The sequence below is a fragment of the Mesocricetus auratus genome, unplaced genomic scaffold, assembly GCF_017639785.1.
Source record: "Mesocricetus auratus isolate SY011 unplaced genomic scaffold, BCM_Maur_2.0 Super-Scaffold_6730, whole genome shotgun sequence".
NCBI classification, from domain to species: Eukaryota; Metazoa; Chordata; class Mammalia; order Rodentia; family Cricetidae; genus Mesocricetus; species Mesocricetus auratus.
In genome coordinates this window covers 79,456,333-79,478,575 of record NW_024429184.1, presented here as the reverse complement: position 1 = coordinate 79,478,575, position 22,243 = coordinate 79,456,333, and the positions used below count along the sequence as shown (strand labels likewise).

Genomic DNA, 22,243 nt, shown 5'->3' with positions numbered 1-22,243 from the left:
TTTGAGGGTATACAAGAATTAAGGATGCGACAAGTGAACCAGATAGACATGCTTAATGACACTGGTGACAGAGGGAGATATGGTTCCTGATCATGTAGAGTTTACATCAGTGGGAGGGTGACAAAAGATAGATCAGTCCCTAAATGCACATGATGATTCCAGATAGTGATAAGAATTTTAGAGAAAGATAACAATAAAAAACCCTAACATGATTGCAGTGTGACTTTGGTGTATGTGAGTGTGTTGACAGGGAGGTATTCTAACATAGGCTGGGTAGTGAAAGACAGTGGGTGTAGAGAGAAGCCTTTTCCTTTATCTGCCACTTTGGTTTTTCCTCACCAGTCGCTTGGGCTCTACCGCGTTATAGTCCCCAAATAACACACAAGATGCTGTATTAATTATGAAGCTGTTGGCCTTGTTTGTTTCTTACTGGCTAGCTCTGACTTAAGTATTTATCCCATAATTTTTTTTTTTTTTTTGGTTTTTCGAGACAGAGTTTCTCTGTGGCTTTGGAGGCTGTCCTGGAACTCACTTAGTAGACCAGGCTGGCCTCGAACTCACAGAGATCCGCCTGCCTCTGCCTCATGAGTGCTGGGATTAAAGGCGTGCGCCACCAACACCCGGCTATCCCATAATTGTTAATCTAAGTATTTCTCTTACCGGAGAAAAGTTTCCGGGCTTCTTACCCCTATGGCGGTTACATCTTGACTCTCTGTGTTTCTTCTACCCAGCATACTCCTTGACTCCTAGTCCCACCTATCTTGCTTCCCTATTGGCCAACAGTGCTTTATTGACATATACACAGGACTTCCCTCATCAAGTGGGAGCAGATATAGAAAAGCTTCTAGAAAGAGAAGACAGGCTCCTGCAGCAGTACCTAGGACATATATGGGAATCAAATACATTTGTCTGTCACTAGGGGTTTAGGTGAGGGTAGGAAATTGGCCTTTATCTTCACTGAGAATTAGCATGTGAGAGCACATGCACAGAATGTATGGGAATTGGAATACTGAAGGAGAAAGTTCAGACAGTTGTTTGGCAGCCAGCATGGATGTGGGGGACAGTTAGAGTTGGTAGATAAAACCAGAGAAAAAAGTGAGGATACTATGCGAGTGATCATAGCACTGTGTTCATAGTACTCTGGGGAAGCCTGGATCTCGGTTTTCTTCCTGGCATAGTAAGAACATTCAGTCAGCCTCCGTGGTTACATGAAGATAAGAAGGAGCTGACCTAGAGTCTCCATGTAGCCTGAAGCCCATCATTGCAGTCCTTGGGACACAACAAGAATTGGTTCTTTTCTATCATTAATTACATTTTGGCCCCTCATCAGCTAATACAGTCACCAGATCCTCCAGCAAAATGTCTTTTTCATAGCTAAGGACTATTTATAATAAGGACAAACTGAAGCTCATTACTTCAGTCATTGGGACACTGATTATATATCTATTGTCAATTACAGTCAACCAAGTTATGTAAGTTCTTCATGAGAACAATTACATTACCACGACTGACTCCTCAAGAGTATTATACCTTCATACACTTGTTCTGCTTAACAGCAGACTGGCTCAGCCAATATGGTCACAGACTATTATAACTGAGGCATAAGGCCCTATTGTTGACATCTGAGTAGCATATTATTCTCCTTCACAAAGAACTTTCAACAATTTGTATATTGTTCTCTCAGGGCTTAGACGCTGGCTTTTGTTAAGCTTTCTCCAAACATGTAGATCTTTGATAATGTTCAAATGCCTTGACAGGATGTTCAATGTACTGGAACTGTACTGCAATTATCCAAGTAGCATTTCAACAACCATTTATGAGTTATCTAGTGATCAATTTATCTAATAATCATTTGTGGATTTAAATATGTAAATGAGAAAAATGCAACAGATGCCCAGAGAATGAGAAATACAACTTGTTTTACCATACTATTTTTCTACCAACCAAAGTAAATTTGTCTTATAATTTTTAATTTGCAAAAACCCTATGTTTATGTCTTACTTTTTCTTTTTATTGAAGATGGATTTTTCCCCCCACATAATATATCCTGATTATGGTCTCCTCTCATCTAGATCCATCCCCTTTCTGTCTCTAATGAGAAAACAAACAGGCTAAGGGATAATTACAAAATAAAACAAACATAAACAAATTGGAAAAGGACAAAAGAAACAAACAGAAGGAAAACAGCCCAAGGAAAGACACAATCAGATGCAGACAAAGAGACTTACATGTTTGCACACTCAGGGACCCTGGAAAAACACTAAACTGGAAGCCACAGTATATATGCAAAGGACCTGAAGGATAAAAAGAGAGATAGAAATAAAAAGATTTTAAAAAAGTCCTGACACCATAGACATGGGGCCAGGAGACCTCCAAAGATGCCATTGAGTTCTTTTTGTTTTGGCCATCTCCTGCTGAGACTTCCTTGGAGAAAACTAAATTTGCAAGTGCTTACCAACTGGAGATTTCTTCTGAGTTAGGGATGAGGGAAATGTATCCACTTCTTTCAGCTCTGGGATCCCATCTGATGCAGACCCATGCAGGCCTTGTGCACATGCACACTCCTTAGTCTTTGTGATTTCACATATCTGTCAGTCCTGTTGTACTGAGAAGGCCTAGTTTCCTTGGTGTCCTCTCTTCCCTCTGGCTCTTACTCTGCCTCCTCTTTCAGGGTTCCCCAAACCCTGCCTGAGGACAGGGATTTGATGGAGACATCCTTTCTAGGGCTGAGGGTTCCATTCTCTGCATGATGTCTGGCTGTGAGTCTCTATCAGTTCCCATCTGTTGCGGGAGGGGGCTTCTTTGATGATGGCTGAGCAAGACAATGATTTATGAGTACAACAGATGTCTTTAGGAGTCATTTTGTCGGAGCATTCCTCTAGTGGTACTTGGTTTTCCTACAGATCTCTGGACTATGTAGTACCAGATTCTGGGTCACCAGGCAGTGTTGGGTGTCGGCTCCATCTTGTGGAGGGGACCTTAAGTCAAATCAGATGTTGGTTGGCTACTCCCACAAGCTCTTTGCCACCACTGCACTAGCATCTCTTGCAGGCATGGTGGTCTTGTAGATCGAAGGGTTTACAGCTGTGTTTGTGTTATAGTTTTCCTTTGGTAGCCTGCAGAGTACCTCCAGTACCAAGAACACTAACCAGTAGTGTGAAGGCTCTAGGTAGGCACCAACTTTCTTTTTCAACAAAAGTCAATTTGTCTTATAGTCTCTAATTCTCAAAAACTCTACCGGCACATCTCTCTTTTCCTCTTTTATGTAAATTTTTCTCTTTCTTTTTTAAAAGAGGGAGTTTGGCCAAAGGACAAGAATATTCCACGATCAGTCAATACTTTTATGGTAGGTGCATAGCAAATGCCTGGTGAACACCTGTTGAATTTAATATTTTCCTTTTATATTCCTGTGGCTGTCTCCATTAGATACTAAGTATTTTCTAGCAAAACCTAGCATGTAAATAAAGGCACTTTTGTAGACTCTCTCCACTCTCTGGAGTATGTGTAGATATGTATAAACATCGACAATCAAATTTACTTAAAGCATCAAGATTCATTGCATTGATACACAAATCTAGCTGAGATTGAATATTCTCATATTTTTCAAAATATAGTTGTTCTTTATAACTTTTGCTCAGGTTATCTCATTCAGTTAATATTGTTTCAGTTTCAAATAACAGTATCCTTTCTTATATATAATGTTCATTGCTACTTAGTCTCACTAGAAGAAGCAAATGTTAATCTTGAGAAGAGACCCAACAGATACACAGAAAACTACAAAAAAGGATGGTACCAACTGTAAATGCAGAACTGTGATACACATGTCACTTGCCTGCTATAGAAACACTGTATTTTACCTCTTATCACTTATTGGCATGTTGGCAAGGGTGTGAGGAAGCTACTGGGAAGCAGCTGTTTTGACATTCAGAAGTTTACAATCTAGATGTGGAGACAAAGTAAGCATATATGAGAAGTTAAGAAATTCCCGTTATTGGATGAATAAATCATCCATCAAAACATTAATCCAGGTAAAGTCATGGTATATGTATGGATCAACATTAACAAAGAAAGTACACTTTGGTCTGAGTAGACCAAAAGAGATTTAGAGATGTACAGACAGGAGATGAGCAGGAGTTGGATTTTTGGAAAAAGTAATTAATTTAATTAATTAATTAAAAATGATTAACTTTTTAAATCAAAGAAGATTTGACAATGAAATTCAAGTTTTTTCACTCATGACTCTCAGGCTTATTCCAGGAATAGCTATACTTTTTCTTATGTCTTTTAAATGCACTTTGAGTTGATTTAGGCTTAATTGATTTTATACTGGCATGAGTAATGGTTAAACTTGTTGTCCATTCATATATATATTATATACATACACACACACTCATTCAATATAACTTACACAATAGGGACCTACTTATAGATCTTCAGGTACCCTAGTGGATTTCCAAACTGATTGTTGCCATGGTAATCCTTGTTCCATGTGCCTTCAGCTCCTCTTGACCCACTTTGGTTTAGATGCATTTCTAACTGAGGGGATAGCAGGCATGCTCCCATTTCAATTCCCTTGGAGACTGCATTAGTGGCCATGCTGCCCCTATTCCTTCCCTCAGTCCTCTAGATCTTCTAGAGCAGTGGTTCTCAACCTTCCCAATGCTGTAACCCTTTTATACAGTTCCTCATGTTGTGGTGATCCCTAACCATAAAATGAATTCCTTGCTACTTCATAGCTTTAATATGGCTACTGTTATGAATCATAATGTAAATATCTGATATGTAGGATATGATACTGAGAGCCACTGCTCTAGATCTTGGAAGGCTTTCTAAATGGAGGAGTTATGATCTCAAACTATGAGAGATGGTTAACTCCAATTCAAGAAGCATATAGAATTTACGAAGCTACCCAAATCCACACATGAATCACACAATTGTATTGTATGATTCAAGACCACTTTTAACAGGCCATTCTGTTTTAAGGCTGCTGATTTCTATCAGTATAAAGAAGGGTTGCAAGTCAGAACCAGTTTCCCTACTTCTAACTGGAGTATCATTTGCCTTAACCACACACCCAGGTGGCCTCGGGAGGTTGAGATGAGAGATCTGAAGCCGTGCCTCTCAAACTTAACTTTTGTTTTGGTGGTGCTGGGGGTAAACCAGGGCCTAGTGTGGGTGAGACAGGAGCTCTACCAACTACAAAACTATTAAAATGAGGGCCTTCCTCTAGGACTGCTAACAGAATAAACACCCCAACCCTCTGTGCAGGTGAGTTTCTGCTAAGTCCATGTTAGCATAAATATCTGTTCACAAAGGGAAATTAATACTCCTTAATTTTACATTCGTTTCAAAGTCTTGTTCTTCTCACGTTTCCATTTATGATTTCATCAGCATGGAACTATGTAAGTTGATGTTATCATTGCAAGTACCACCCTGTCAAAAGTCTTGGATTTGAATTAGAGCTGAATTCAAAAGTATGATTGGATTATATGTGGGGTTCTTCACACAGCAAACAGCCAAGGAAACTGTCTTCTGGTATTGTCTTTACCACTAGCAACCTGAAAAAGACATTTCAAATTTGGGTTTATTATGCTCTCTGTCTAACACAGGTGCTTAACACTGAAGGCGATTACTTGGGGTTCAATCTTTATCTGTCAGGGTTGAGTTAAAACTGGTTACGCGGCTATGGGTAGTCTTAAGTTTGGGGACTTGCTTCTTCCATGGGAAAAGGTGAAAAGTCAAGGCCTAGGAACAGGGAGGGATACAAATAAACGAGCTAGGGACAGCAAATACAGGAGCACACTGCCAGGTGCTCACACTTCACAGTGAGCATTCGAAACATGCATCACTAATACTTCGACTTCAGAAGGACTCAAGGTTCGGGTTGGAAAAAAAAACACCTATCTACTGCCCAGCCCTTACCCCAACCGCACCGACAAGAGAACTCTAACTCCGCGGTTTTTCGCCCCCAGCCCCCGCCACAAGGCCCCGCCCACCATTTGCATAGGGCGCGCCCCTCTGCGGCCAGCTCTCGGGTTTCTCCTGAGCTCTGCCGGCCCGGCGGCTCAGGCCGGGTTGGGGGCGGGCCCGGGCCCGAGCACGTGTCCACTCCGGCCTCACCACGGAGGTGGGCGAGGACTGGACCGCGGCGCTCCACCCAGAGGCGCCGGGGCGGGGGTCTGCGGGCGTGGCAAGCTGCACGGCCTTCCGCGCTTCTCCACGAGCCCCGTGGGAGCGCGCCGGACACGAACTCAAGCGCAACAGCGGGCGTGCCACCCCACCCGGCCGCGCCTCGCCTCACGCTCGACGGGGAAGGCGGGACCAATCAGCGAACGACGTCTCCCTTCCGATTCCAGGCCCCCGACACGCTGCTCACACCCCGGGCTTCCCGCTCGCTGATTGGCTGCGTGTGCCGCCGGTCGGGCCGGAGGCGGGAGGCGGCGGCCCGCGCCTGCCCGCGCCCCGCTCGGCCCCCGGCCCTGCCCGCGGCGCCCGGCCTCCTTCCGTCCCTGCCGTGCTCCCTCCGTCTTCCGTGCGCGTCCCGCTCGGCCGGCGTGCCTCACGCCTAACGGGCGGCCGCGGGCGCCAATCAGCGGGCGGCAGGGTGCCAGCCCGGGGCTGCGCCGGCGAATCGGCGGGGCCCGCGGCTCGGGGAGGGAGGCGGGGCTACCGCGCGCGGCGGCGGCGGCGGAGGAGCAGCTCTCTAGCCTGCAGCTCGCCAGCGCCGAGCGAGCCGCCCGAAGGTAGGTGCGCGGCGGCCGGGGCGGAGGGCGGAGGGTGGCGCGGGGTGCAGGCCAGGCCGGGGAGCAGGGACGCGCCGAGTGGAGCTGGCGGCGCCCTCCCTCCCTACCCGTCCGCCGGCCGCGGCGAGCGCGGGCCTGGGGGCGGGGCGGGGGCCCGCGGCGCAGTTCCGCCTGCGCGCGCCCACTCCTCCGGCAGCGCGGAGCCCGTCGGAAGAGGAAGGAACAAAAGGTCCGAGGCTCGGCTCGGACGGGGCGGGACCTGGCGCTTGGTGCAGGTAAAGCCGGGACGCCGGGAGGACCGGGCAGGGGTGTGCGGGGCCGGGTCACGTGGCCGCCCGTGTGGGGTGTGGCGGGCCGTGGCTCGCGGGCCGGGGTCGGCGCCGTGGGCAGGGCCGCGAGCCTCCGCCCCGCCCAGCCTGGCCGCGGCCCGCTTCAGTCCCGGCGCGGCCGCACTCGCAGTTTGCATTTCAGAAGGGCCCGGGAGCCGAGTTAGGGGCGTGTGGTACTTTGCTTCCACTTTTTCCTTTTATTTATTTTTTTCTTTTCTGTAGCCTTTGTTAACCGTAACAGTCGCGGGTTCCGAATCGCTCGCTCTGTGTACTCACAAACACGCTCGTGGCTGAGATTCCCGGGCTTATCCTCCACGCACTTGGGAAAGTTGCTCTGTGGGTGCAGCCTATTAGTTTCTAATCACACGCCTTTGGGAAGCATGCTAATTGATTGCACATATTTCAAACTTGGTTTTCACAATCGGTGGTTGGATTTATTTTGTTTTTGGGAGACTGTCCTTGGGCCACGTACTTTTGTATTCTTACCCTTGCATGTTATGGTCTCCTTGAGAACCTAAACAAAAGAAAAATAGAAATTGAGGTTGGTTTTGTTACTCCTCCTTTTAGCTCTTAAAGGCAAAAACTACCTGTTTGTTGTCAGACCAATTAAAAGAAAAATACACCCAGGTGAAAATAATTCTGGCTTACTTTAGGCCTTGTTGGGATGTTCTAAATATGGTTTTAGATTAATGATAGACATATGTAAATAAATGAATCATCAGGCAAGTGTACCTGAAGATCTTTTAAAAATGGTACCCTGATATGTCAGTTTCCAAAGTCCTTTTTAGTTTCTTTCTGATTTCAGTTGACTCGGTAACACCGTACAAAGGATGTTTTCTTTTGAGCATGACACAAGAATGCATTTGCTGCCATGCTGGAAATATCTTTACTATTAGTTTACTTTGATCCCTGTAAAAAGCAATTTTCCCCTTTACAGAGAAGTGTTAAGTAGTCAAAATGAAGTTGGAATAGTTTCAATTCATTAGCTAGTGAAGCAGATGAAATCCAGGCATGGGAGAAGTATTATAGTTTAAGGTCTTTTTTTTTTTTTTTCTTCTTTAACTATGAAACGACTCTATAGAGAATTTCTCTTTTCTCTTAGGTCATTTGGTAAATGTTTATGTTAAACTCATAAAGTAACACTGCTGTTATTTTTAAAATTCCTTTGTTTTTGCATGAAATTACCTGGTTGGTAAGAAAAATTGGTCTGATATTTGGACATTTGTAAAGTGAGTGCCCACTTACATGCTTAATGTTAAAATCCAGTTGACTTAATTGAATTTAAGACTGCTCACTGGCCAGGCTTAATTACTGTACTGTGATTACAAACCTCATTTGTGTTCCTAAAGCTTGGTGTCTCCTATATTGTAGCTACACCTAAAATGATTTCATGTAGGTGTTCAGCAAAGTTTGGTCTTCAGGCTTCTAAGGTACTTGTCACTAAACAGCTATGCAATCTGTATAGTTCATAAAGTAATAGTCTTGGGAGAAACTGCAGAGTAATTTCCTGTTTGTGGCCTATTAGGCTTGGTTATGTGTTTGAACTCTTGGTAAGACATTTGGGGCTGGTTTTGTACACAGCTCTTCCCTTCAGGTGAACAGAGGTGCTACTAAACACGGGTAGCAAGCAGTCTCCTCACTTTGATACTGTAGATAATGGAATGTAACTGTAACCTCAGGACTTTGTATTAGGGAGACTGAGTGAACAAAGAAGCAAACTAACTCAGTTCAGCTGTATGAACTGGTGGCTAAGGACTTTTTGGGTTTTTATATTTGTCAAAACTACCAGATCTGACTTTTGGGCCTGTTCTCCTGGTTTAATGCTCTGGACTCCAGAAGATGTGTTTGCAGCAGCCTTTTTTATTCAGGTGCTTTTGTAGTGCATGCAGGAGCTGTATATAGTGCAGTCTGGCAGATGGAGGTTTATTCATATTCTTGGGACAAGAATCCTTTTTAGGGGGTAGAGAGAGAGGCATATCTTTTTAGATGCTTTGTCTGAGTAGAAGCAGAAGAGACATTTTTAGGCCCTTGGTTTCTGTAAGTGCAAAGATGTTTTTCACTAAGTATTGCAAAGGTATGTCAGAAAAATGATTATAAAGAATTTAGTATCATCACTCTGCTGGACAAGTAAGACTTGCTCACTACACAAACTTTTTCAGTGGCTAGTCACACCAGCATTCCTTAGTGGAATTGGGAAAGTAGCAACTCATGTCTCATGGCCAAGGCCCCCGAGTGAGAAAATTATGTTAGAGTATAAGGTGAGGAGTCTGAGCAGTCAATAAATTCTTTTGTAGTAGGTTCTTGAAGTATACTTGCATTGCTCTCTGTCAAGTGTAAAGGGTGGCACTAGGGGAGATGGGATGTCTCTTAAGTCACTAAGAACAATCTCTTTCTTGGAGTGGGGGTAGTCTTCCACTTGTTGCAGTTCATTCAAACTGAAGATAGGGCTGATCTTTCAGAAACATGCTTGTTGTTGAGCAGAGATGTACGGTTGCTAAGCTCACTTCTGTCTCAATTTGATTAACCATTGCCCTTGGTTAAAGAAAGTGGTTAAGAAAAGAAAAGGAACTTGAGTCATTTGGGTTTCAGTGAAAGGAATATTGTATGCAAATAGTTGAGCCAAGAATACCTGATTGGGCAGTATTGTAATGTAGTTGATTGCCTTGGAGTTTGTACTCAAAGCCCTAGGGCTGGTATTTGATTTCTAGGTTATGGTATTGGTAAATTAAATTCCCAAGTCTTGGTTTTCTTACTAAAAGTGGAAGGAGTAGCTTTTACCTCTTAAGATTGTTATAAAATTAGTTAGAGAACATTCTTTGAGACAGGATTCTGTCAGTTTAACATTCTTGTTCTTTAGTTAGGTATCTGGGCTCTTCTTAATGCAAATAATTTGTTAGTACTATTATTCCGACCTTCTATAAATTGTGATGAGAAACAGACTTTGAACCTCTAGGCCTTCAGCCTAATTGTCCAAGTTGGTACCTTAAAGCATAGAGGGGGTCCTTTCAGGTCCTTAGTTAGAACCTGGTGGTATTTATTTAAAATGTTTTCTACAAAGTTATCTGGCATCTTAGTCCACAGTAGACTGAAGCTAGTACATTATGGTTAGTGTGGGAGGTTTGACAGGGTGTGGTGGGGGAGTAGATAGGATGGGGGACTTGTAACTGTCATTGTTAAGAGAAAGCAGGTAACCAACCACCTGGAGCAGAGATAATCTTCAAGACACAGAAGAGTACCTCAAGCTTGACTAGTGTGTCTGGAGCAGTTCAGAGCAGGGCCAGACCTGAAAGCCCAGCAGTAACTGTTTATCAGTTAACTTAAATTTGGTTTTGGGAAAACCCTATTATCTACTTAATGTACTTAGATGGTTACTCAGGATGGCTAACAGAGAGGGTAGAGCATTGTGTTGTAGCCTAGGATTTTAGGACAGATCCACAGCTCTGCTTTCAGACTGAAAAGTCTTTCTGTTAGCCAGCACTCAAGAAAGGTGACCCTAGGGACACAACGCCAGATCACACTGGAGAGAAGTTTATTGTTTCTGTTATTTTGCTGGTGTTAGTTAGGTGACAGTTTTCACTCAGGCTTTGAGAGACAGTGCTAGAAATTTCCTGGACAGAGCAAATGTGAACAATGCACCCACCTCTGGTCAGAGTTTCTTGTTTCTTCATATTATTAGCTTTGATTTTGAAAAAAAAAGTACTTAATGAGATAGGGGCTCATTATATATAGATGAGACTCTCTCAGACTGGCCTCAATCTTTCTATGTAGAGCAGACTGACCTTGACCTCTGGATTCTTCTGACTCAGCCTCCTCCAAGTGCTGGGATTACAGGTGTAGGCTAATATGCCTGATAACTTTATTTGGGTCCTCCTTCCTACCTCAGGGTTATTTTCTAAATCTGTATCAAATAATTGTTGGTGGCCTTTTTTTTTTTTTTTTTTTTTTTTTTTTTGGTTTTTACGAGATTTCTCTGAATTGTTTTTGAGGCTGTTGGTCCAGCCCGGCCTCGAACTCACAGAGATCCGCCTGCCTCTGCCTCCCGAGTGCTGGGATTAAAGGCGTTCACCACTACCGCCCAGCGTGTTGGTGGCCTTTTAATAAGCAGTCTTGCCTGATTTAGCTGTAATAAAGAAAATAGTATTTTTCATTAAAAATGTACAGGGGCTTATTGCTTGTCCCTGATGAGTTGTAGTTATTTTCTGTAATGTGATGGTGATGCCTTTGGTTACGATTCTAGATTTATGTCGTTACACATGATTCTTAATTCATTTCAGTAATTTGATATAGGAAAATACAATTTTTGTCAAGCCAGTTGAATGTTGGCATTGCCTCTAGTTTGGCAAGGTGGCGAGACATGTTAGGGTGATTTTGTGATCTTCCCTCTTCTCTCACTTCCTGCAGTGTGTGAGAGGTCTGTAGCTCAGTCAGTTTTACTTAATTGTAACTGAATCCACTCTCAGGACAGGTGCCTGGTGATTTGCTGTGTCTTTATTTTTAAAAACATTCTTTCATAGTTTTATACAAATGAAACATTCTTTGAAAATATCCCCTGGTTAGCCTTTCTTACTCCCCTCCACCTCCCACTAAACCCCTTCTCAACAGATCCCTTTTCTACTTTCGTGCTTTCTTTTGACCTGTTGCTGTTTATAGAGTTGCTTCATGGGTTGTGGATTATTTACTTGAAAAGAGATAGCTTAATGGTGACTATGCCACTGAGGACTATGACTCCCCTTACCCCAGCACCATTGATTGCTTATAGCTATGGGACCTTATGAGCCTCCACTCTCTCCGTAATGGAATCTTGATGGGACCAGTCTTGTGCAGGTAACGCCAGCAGCTGTGAGTTATGGTTGCAGCCGTTATCATGGCCAGAAGATGAGGTTTCACAGTCCTCCTTCTCATCTTCTGGCTCTTATATTTTTTCTGCTCCATCTTCTGTTAGTGATCCCTAAGCCTTGGAGGAGAGTGGTTTAGATGTCCCTTATAGGTCTGCACATTCACCACATCTCTTATTCTGAGCTCTTCAGTAGGTTATGATCTCTACGGGAATCATCACCCACCCACTGCAGAAGATAGTTTGTAACTGTTTAGAATAGACAGTTTGGTACCTTGCCCATTTAGCAAAACACCAGTAATAGGTTCTTCCTTATGACCTGTGACCTTTCCAGTTATGGGCTTGTGGCCAGGTTTACAGTATCAGAAAGTGATTGGTTGTCTCCATAACAGTCATGCACCCGTGGGTACCTCTTGATTGGCAGATTGGTAACTCGAAAGACTTGCAGTTAGGTCAAACAGTTGATAATTTTTTTTCCCTTTCAGTACTGTAAAAGCTAACTGGTGGTGAGAATCTTCCAGCTCAGTTATAGCTGGATTTCTTTATGTACTGAATCAAAGTGTGTTATCTTTGGCAATAGAGTAATCAAGTTCTGGTGGTCAAAAGAGAAACAGCAATAACCTACACACACACACACACACACACAGACACAGACACACACACACACACCCCTTACCCTTGCAGGGGGTCGGGGTGGGATCTCATAACAACCCATGGAAAGGTATCTAATATCCTGGCATCATATTTTTCATTTAATAATATGTGACTTAGGAACAGCATTATCCACCTGTGCAGAGTATTTCCCTTCAAATTCTTTAAGTTTATTTTTAAATTGTCTTACAAAATGGTAGGTTTCCATATGACTCTTTCATACATCATTAGTTTGGTTAATCCTCTTCACCATCATCTCCCCCCCCCATTTCCTTTCTACTCTCCTGGCCTCTACAGACAGTTTTTACTGCTGTACCCATGAAGAAATCCTGAACAAATTCTACATTTTGTTAAAATTTGGAAATTGTTATTGATTTTTCTAGATTCACAATTTTTGAAATGTGGAATTTCATTGGTCACAAGTAAAAGTAAAGTCTCTAAGTAGGAAGCCTTTGTGTAGTTGGAGCTGAAGGCACTTCTTTGAGTTATCTGCAAATCCCAGCTTTTTCTTTTTTGGGTGGGGTATTTGTAGGTTTAATGTGTTCATAAAGAAAGAATATTCTGTGAGAAGATGCAAAATAAGATAGGTGTGTGTGTGTGTGTGTGTGTGTGTGTGTGTGTGTGTGTGTTTAAAGTGGTGGTTATAGTAGGAAGGGGAGTGGGCAGTGATCAAAGCCCTACCTGTTCCTTCTCCACCCCTTCATTCTTAGCTTGCAGCTGTCTTTGAAGTTTGCTTGGGGAACAAGCGTTTTAGAGAAGCCTGGGGTGTGTATGTGCCAGGCAGCAGCCAGCTATGGAGCCTGTTTAGCACTTGAAATACAGGTGATGTGGCTGAGGAACTGAAGTTAAAATTTATATTTAGTTAATTTTAATCTAACTTCAGATGTCTGTATTATAGGTATCGGCTGTTGTATTAGACATCCCAGTAAAGACCACTTTTGCCATTGTAGAAAGTTTTATTGGCACCAGCCACCTAAATGTGCTGAATTGAGTTTGCAGCCTACAAGCACTGCTGCATGATTGATGTGGGTGATGCTTCAAGAGTAAGACAGACAGACTTGGGAACTGGAAAGGCCATTAAGAGAACATGGGACTCTTGCTGACTTGAGTTTCGGCCTGTGCAGTCTTGTGCTGGTGTGCATTTATGATCTGGGCAAGTTGGATGCTTATAAGCTGATGATAGAGATGCAGCTTCCACACAGCCTATTAAAGGAATAAATTTGGCTTGCATGGAACAGGTTGTCTACTCAGGGTTCACTGCCTGTGTCAGGTGGATCTTCAGTAAACTAAATGGAACAGCTTCTCTACAGAGAGCTCACGTCTTGTTTCAAGGGTTAAATCCAGACAGTTCATAAAATTGCACATGTAAATGTTTTCTACTTTGAAAGGCACATTACCTGTCATCTTCTGTGCAACTAACTTAGGTCTTTACTAGCTTAAAACCTTGGAAGGAATCTTGTTACTAAGAGAATTGAGAAATCTGATTTCCCTTTTTAAAATATATGTTTTACTTTGGGGGGAGTAGTGGTGGGGATTGAATCTACATAGCAAACACTACCACGGAGCTATATCCTCCTATGTTTTAATTTTTTTTTTTTTTTTGGTTTTTCGAGACAGGGTTTCTCTGTGGCTTTGGAGGCTGTCCTGGAACTCGCTCTGTAGACCAGGCTGGCCTCGAACTCACAGAGATCCGCCTGCCTCTGCCTCCCGAGTGCTGGGATTAAAGGCATGCGCCACCAACACCCGGCTCTATGTTTTAATTTTTAAGATCTTTACTGCCTTCATTACCGGTGATTTCTTTGATTAAAACAGGAAATTACAGGTTATTGGTGATTTATTTTTCTCTGCTTAGTGTGTTATGTTTGAATATAGATTGCCAACAGTCTAAAATAGTGTTTTTTATAATATTTCCCTTGGAGCTCTTGGTATCCTATAAGGCATTCATTATTGTCTTCTTTTGTTGTTGTTGATGATGCAATTAACTTTGAGTTTCTGTTAAACATCTGTTATTTTATTCATTGTTGTGTATGATGTAGGTGTGGGTGACAAGGTGCTCATGTGGAGGTCAGAGACCAGCTTCATGGAGTTGGTTTTCTTTCTACCTTTTGTAGGTTCTGTAGGAAGAATTAAGGCCATTGAGCTTGCATTGACAACCCCACCTCAGTTTTTATTTTATGTGTAGGGTGTGTGTGCGCGCACATGCATGCAAAGGCCAGAGCCTCAAGGACATCAGGCGTCTTCCATCTCTGTCTCTGTTGAACCTGGAGCTTTCTGTTTCACACTTAGGCTAGTGGCCAGCAAGCCCCAGTGATCTTCTTGTCTCTGCTCCCCCTCCTACCTTTTGACATGGGTGCTGGGGGTTCAAACTCAGGCTTTCATGCTTGTACTGCCAGTGCTCCTACCTACGGAGTCCCAGTTTCTGCTGAAGTAAAAATTCAAATATGTGTTGAGGAATACTTTATATTCCTCGGTCATCTAAAGATACTTGAAATTTCTCTTCCTTTTATCGCTTTTAAAAGAGCAATTAATACCTCTCTCTCTCTCTCTCTCTCTCCTTCTCTCGAACACACCTACACACACACACACACACACACACACACACACACACACCAGCACCAGGGACTGTACCCAGGGCTTCTTACATGCTAGATAAGAACTCTACCACTGAACTACCTCTCCAGCCCTGTATTTGCTTTCTGTGTTTAATTTCTGCTTCTGTTCTCCTTTTCAACTTCTATCAAGGATTTTTCTTGTCAGATTTTCTCCTATTAGATGAGATGTCAAGTTTTATAGTCTTTTTCTCAAATGATTGCGCTCCTTTCATCACTGTTTGCTTTTCCCAGACAAGATCTTGTGTAGCCCAGGAGTGGGACTTGCGATGTTCCTGACTCAGCCTTTTAGTGCTGAGTCAGGAAGATCAGGTGTGTGTGATCATGCACACTTGAGATTTCCTATGGTGACATAGACAAATGTGCCAGACCAGACACAGGGCAGGGCCTTTTCTCCCACTGCAAACACACAGAAGTGTCAGATAAAATAGACTACATAGTTTCTCAGGTGTTTAGTTGAGAAAGGGAGAGATGGAAGGAAAAATAAGTCAAAGTCAAGCTTCTTCTGGTGCTTTTGAAACATCTGCTTTGGGAGGAGCTAAGAAACACTAGTTTCCAGCCAGATTTTAATACCACAGGAAGGTGGAACAGAGTAAATGTAAAAGAAACTACAACCACAGTTAAATGTGGTATGATATACATGTTGGGATTGTGTAAGTCTATCTTGACAATCAGAGAATACGTTAAGACCTTGCCACTCTTCTGCCTTTGCAAAGACAAATAGTGCTACCAAGCTTTTGTTCATCTGTAAGCACCCTTGGACAAACATTGCCTTTAGCACATACCGTCACATTTTACACTTGAAATTTCATCTCATAGATCCCTTTTTGGTTATATTAACATTTCGTCTTTTATACCTTTTACATTTTGTGTGTTGTATTCACATTCACACTTGGGCATGCACACATATGTCATGGTGTGCTTGTGGAGGTCACAAGACAGCTTTGAGAAATTGGCTCTTCAGCATAAGTATTTTGAGGATTAACTTGCTTGGTGGTAAGTACCTTCACTCTCTGAGGGTGTGTGATAGTCTTTCATCCATATTTCACCAGAGCTCTGTTGGTGAACATTTCAATTACTTTTAGTCTTGTGATACTAGAAACAGTATTGCAGCGGATGCCTTACCTCATGGAGTACCTGTACAGCCATGTCTCTTAGATTTAGAGTAGTGGGCCAAGAATATCTGTCTTAGGGAAGGGTAATGCTATACATATAGTACAAAAATCAAAAGCAACCAAAAAGGAAATTGAAGTGCAAGTAATTTTTTATCTCGTACTTATAGATTTGCTTTCCAGAAATAACCCTATTATTACTAGTTTCTTGCATATTTTGGAACAGGTCTGTCTGGTATGATGGCCTTTAACTGTGTGTGGCTCAACAGCTCTTAAAATGGTTTGTCTGAATTGTAATGGACTGTAAGGATAGGATACATAGTGTCAGTTTTAACACAGTGCAAAACATGGAATGTAGACTATCTTAGTATTTTTAATATTCTGTAACAGGAGTACAGGTGACTGGAAGGGGAAAGAGTGGCCAAGTCAGAACTAAACTCAGTTGGTATGAGACTTGGCAGTGGTTTTGTGAATATGACACCTGCACAAATGGAAGAGATAAGTTGGACTTTATGACAGTGCATCACAGTAAATAAAATGTGAAGGTAATTCTCAAAGTGAAAGATTATACTTGGAAATAGTGTATCTTATAAAGGTTTAGTATCCAGAATATTTGTTTAATATTAAAAAATGGGTAAAGGACTCAAATGGATGTTTCTCTGAAGATGTACAAATGGGTAGAGACATTTGAAATACACTTAGCAGCACTGGTCACCACTAAATCAGACCACAGTGAGCATCTCCTCATTTCTGGGAGATTAGAAATCCAGGTTGGGAACTTAGAGCTGTGTTGAGAAAACCAGAGCCTTCTCATCCTTTTATCCGTATGGCCTCTTTTTTCATCTCTCAGCTTCCAGCTTTGTCCTCAGCATTTTGAGGTGTCCCTGTCACCAGCTGTGGTGTTAGGTGGGTTTTGGCCCTTTGCTGTATTGGAGTTATGATAGCCTCTTCTATGTGGGAACACATATGTTATAATTTGGGGTTTTTCCTTGGTGTCTTTGGCATCCTTCCTCTCTATTACCTCTGTTGTCTTTCTAGAACTCCTGCTTGAATCTCAGAATTTCATTTCCTGTTTTCTTCACATTTCTGCTTTTTGTTTTCTACTTTTGGGGAGTTTTCATGTATTTTTCTTCTACTCCATTAATTGCTGTGTGTGTGTGTGTGTGTGTGTCGGGGGCGTGATTGTCGTGTCCCGTCTTGGTGATTGAATTTTTTCCTCTGTGTAATACCAATTTTCTTGAAGCTCCCCCTTTCTGTTTCTATTTGCCATTTTTCTTGATGATTGTGTATGTATGCTTCACCAAGAAGTTGGGATCAGAAAAGCTACACAGAAACTGGAGATGTGGGAGAGACTTATCTTCTTTAAGCTTCACGGAAGAGAGAGCTGAGTGGGCTGTTGCTCACAAGTCATCTTTGAGGTCGATTGATACTCTCTTGAAAAGTGTTAAGAATCTGACCAACAAGGTAGAGGTCTGGCAGTTTGAGTCAAGTCCCAGCAAAGGAGAGGGCTTGGAAAAGTCCTTAGTGTGTAGTCAAGTACATTTACTCTGTGAGTGATACCTAAGGATCATTTCTCCAGCCTTGTCAGTTTTATCTTCTCCTTCCTGGATACCTCCCCCCCCATTTCAGTTTATGGATTAGCCTGGTATTTCTGAGCTTTCCCTCAGCTGACCTAGAGTTAATAGTTCCTAAGTTGTTTACAGTTAGTATTTGTCCATTTTTCACGTATGAGCTTTGTTCCCTTTTGTGTAACCCATTCTCCCTATTCTTATGAGCCTTTTTTTTTCTTTTTCTTTTCTTAAAAATTCACTTATTTTTAAGGGGAAGCATGGAGATTTTTAGCTGAGTTGCACTAGGCTGGTCTTGAACTTGTGGACTTAAGATATTATCCTTTGCAGCCTCCCTAGTAGCTGAGATTTTGTATGTACCACTATACCTGAATCCTTTATTAATATTTATAATTAAAATTAACTTTTATTGTCCCTTTTAATAGGCTACTGTCTTTACCTGTAACCCACTGATGAGTTCAGGTTTCCCATTCAATTTTAAGAGTCATCCTTTGAAGAATTAAAATAGAATGTATCGTTTGATAAATCTGTGACGATGAGCAGATAGAAATGAAAAATTAACCATAAGGGAGGGATGGAGAAAAAAGTGAATAAACATAATAGAAATTAGAAAACATAAAATGGTAGAGATTAACTATGTCTATAAGCCTGTGTTGTGTTACTTTCCTCTTGCTGTGGTAAAGCACCATGACCAATGCAGCTTAGAGAAGAAAGGACTTGTGACTAATGCTGAAGGGTTTCGGTCCAGAAAGATAAGAGTGTGCTATTGTCTTGTGGGTGGAGTGGAAGGGTGGCAGCAGGCAGGCATGATGGCCAAAGCAGCAGCTGAGAGCGTCTTGTGAGGCAAGTAGAAGACAGAGAGTCAACTAGGAATGGTGTGTGACTTTTGAAATGTCAAAGCCTGCCCCAGTGATACACTTCTTAGCAAAGCCGTACTTCCTAAACCCACCCAAAACACAACCATTGTGGGAACTACATATTCAAATGCATGGGACCGTGGGGACATTTCATTCAAGCTACCATATCCTGGCAGATAATGTTAGCTTAAATTTGCAGATGAAAGGGAAATGGACCTTTAAAAAGTCCAATTAAATATTTTATTAGGAATAAATTGGAAGTCTTAGATGCTTGGGATGAGTAGTGTTACTGAGTTTTTGTTTTGTTTTGGAATATGTGCATATACATAAAAATGTCTTGGGGATGGGGCACAAATCTGAGTATGTTTATGTTTATATATACCCTGTATATATAGTATGAAACTAATTTTGTACAGTATTTTTAGTGAGCTTAGATTTTGACTGCAACCAAATGTGTGAGGTCTTTGGTGTGGAAATCTGCATTTGTGGTTTCATGTTGGACTAAAAAAGTTTCACATTTTGGATTAGGGCTTTGATTTGGAGATAGATTCCTGAAAGTATGGTTGAATAATTTAATAGTAAAAAAAATTGAAAAGCATTTTCTAAGTAATCTATAAAGTAAGATTAACAGAACTAGAAGAATAAATATTTCATAATAGGAAAATTTTAACACACCTGAGTAATTTAAGAAAAGATAGGCTTAAAAAAGTTACCAGGGGGCTGGGGATATAACTCAGGTTCTAGATTCAGTCCTCATGACTGAAAAACATGTCGGAACGACAAAAGTATACAGGTCTGGAGTGGGGCAGTTAGCAAGCCCTCCACAATGACAGAAGTTTGTGGTCTCTCAAGGAGTCATGGACTTTTACAAAACTTAATTACGTGCTAGATTCCCAAGCAAGGCTTCAGAAGTTTTTTCCTTAAATCACATTCTTTGGTTCCAGTGCCGCTAAGTCAGCAACATAATAGTCCCCTGGGAATCCATAGTAGATAGTAAAATACATACGTAAAATATGATGGGGTCTGCCTGCCACAGCATACTCTTGTAGCTTGTTTTTCTTCACATTTACCTGGGTGTTACAGATTGTACTCACGTCGGCAGGCTTGTTTGACAAGTATACCTGTATCCACTGATCCTTCTTGTCTTCCATAAAATGCATACTTTTGAATGTGTGAGGTACCCCTCAGTGAAAATTAAAAAGCATCTAGAATGGAGTGACGGGAATACTGTTTCCCTAACCTGAAAGTACTAGTAATGTATGTAGTGCAGTACAGTGCTTGGGGTGTGTGTAAAGACCTGCTTTCTGTCTTGGATACTACAGCAAACCAGAAGGTCTTTATTAGCAGTGCAGGTAGTTCTATGAGAGCCTTAGAAGCCTAAGAACTTGTTAAGTAAATAATTTAATGTACATGGTAAAAGTTGGAGGCAAATGTTAGTATTGGCTAAAAAAATAATCCACAATTCTGCCTTAATGCAGAACTTGCCTTAAACGTAAGATTGAACATTAGCAAATTTGTAAATGAAATTCATTGCATTGATAAAATTATCACGGTAAAGGAAGAATACCATAGGAAGGTCATGATAGATGACAGGAGAAACTTGTAAAAATCAGCACTTAAAACAAAAATATTTAGAAAACTAGGAAGACAAGAAAATAAAAATTGCTAAACCTATGAATTTGTATAACTGATAGAATTGGTATTTAGTGTACAGATCCCATCAGTAAACAGCTGTGTGGATGAGAAAGGCAGATTGAAGGAATGTGAGAACCTTGGATGGAAGGTTTTGTTGATTGAGATGGTAGTTATGATATAAACAATTCATCAAACCACATACTTAACATATTTTATGTACAAATTATGCCCCAATAAGATTAATTTTTAAAATTGTATAAATCAAAGTGTTTTTATTCTTGTAACAAAATTTAAATTTAAAAAGCATGCAATTGAAAATGACAACACAAACTACAAAATACCTAGAAGGAGCAAATATGACTCCCAATTCAAATTATAGGAAGAGATACTTGCGTATACAGGAAGAAACAGTATCATAGAACCGTCAGTTTTCTTCCAGCAATTTATAAATTCACTGTCATCCCAGTGAGAATCCCAGCAGGTGAAAGGGAATTCATTTATAGATAATACGGGTATAGTGGCATGTAGCTTTGGTTAATGCACAGTGGTATTTGTTGCAGACTACCAGCAGAAAGTCAAAGAACCCAGGCACACAGATAGTGTCACACATAGTGCTGTTGCACTCTGTGGTCTGTACTGAGGAGGGAAGACACACTGTACATGTATTCCAAATTGAATTGGCTACTAGAGGTGAAATGTTAAGTGCCTTAGATTCATAGAAGGTAGCACCACACGGGATGATCTCAATGATAGAAATAATATAGTATCAACATTTAAAATAAATAACTGATGCATCAGACCACACTGATGTGAAGAGTTAAAATACACAAAAGGTCTTCAAAAGTCACGCTGCCTGAAGATGTGTAAAGCTTATACAATTGAATATGAATATGAACAAGGGTTTGCCAGGAATAGAACTTTGAACAGTCAGTAGGGGCGAAGATATCCCCAAAGTCCTTATCATGACCCCTGTATATAAAACCTATCCTACAACTAAAGTTAGAAGATCCAGACAGTGTCAAGTATTGGTGATAATTGAATAGGCTACTTCTCTGGAGCATTAGCAATTGTGTAACTGCTTTGTTAGTACTTGTGCATTGTGAGTCCTCTGCACCATTTCTCCTTGTTGATAATATATTTCAAGATGTAGCTTTAGTATGTATTTAAAAGGTTACATACATAGAATCAAAACTGTTATCTGCCTTTTCCTATCAGATTTTTAAAACTGATAGGCCTCAGGATCTGCTACCGTGGTTCTACTCAGTCATGGTTCATTAGAGAACTGGAGTACAGCACACAGGGCAATGTCTCTGAAGAGTGCACGCATGAATGCACTAGGTTGCAGTGTGAAGTTTGTTTGTTGTGGGACTCTCAGTTAAAGAGTTTGAAAGTGCTTGCACTCGGACAGCATTTACATAGTGTAGAAAAGTATATATACCAGGCCATATATGGAAGACTCCTAACTAAGTGGAAAACTGAAACTCAAGTAACCGCAAAAAGGACACTCACTAGTGGCCTGAGCCAGGCAATGCTTTGCTATATTCAGCTAGAGTAGTGAACTAGGGTATAGGTTTTTATATATGAATAGATCAGCACAAGTGGTTACAACATTGAGTGAAGAAAGGCAGTTTAACAGAATGGGGTTCAACATAAGCTTATACAGTGTACAAAATTTTACATATACAATGTGACGAAACCCTTAAGTGAACAGAAGCACCCAGAGGGGAATGATGGAAGTAGCAAGATATGCATAGAGCTTCTTTACTATATTTGGCATGTCTTATATTTGATCACTGCAAAGTCCTAACATTGGGGTATGTAATGTGAAGTGTATGTTCTGGGTGCTGGAAGTGGAACTCAGTGCTGCTAAACCCTGCTCTTCTTAGAGCAAGTCATACTCAGAGC

General features: G+C 41.6%; 1 protein-coding gene across 3 annotated transcripts in view; it reads left to right on the top strand.

Moving 5' to 3' along the window:
• Positions 1-6,460: 6,460 nt before the first annotated feature.
• The window catches only part of Smad2 (SMAD family member 2), a 64,848-nt gene continuing 49,065 nt past the window's right edge, over positions 6,461-22,243 (top strand). Inside the window, exon 1 of one of the 3 annotated variants that reach the window (XM_040741582.1) lies at positions 6,461-6,743. The gene's annotated coding sequence lies outside the window, so the exon portion shown is untranslated. Of the gene's footprint in view, positions 6,744-6,903; positions 7,019-22,243 lie in introns of those variants that run through there. The other 2 variants (XM_040741581.1, XM_040741583.1) reach the window with 2 other exon arrangements.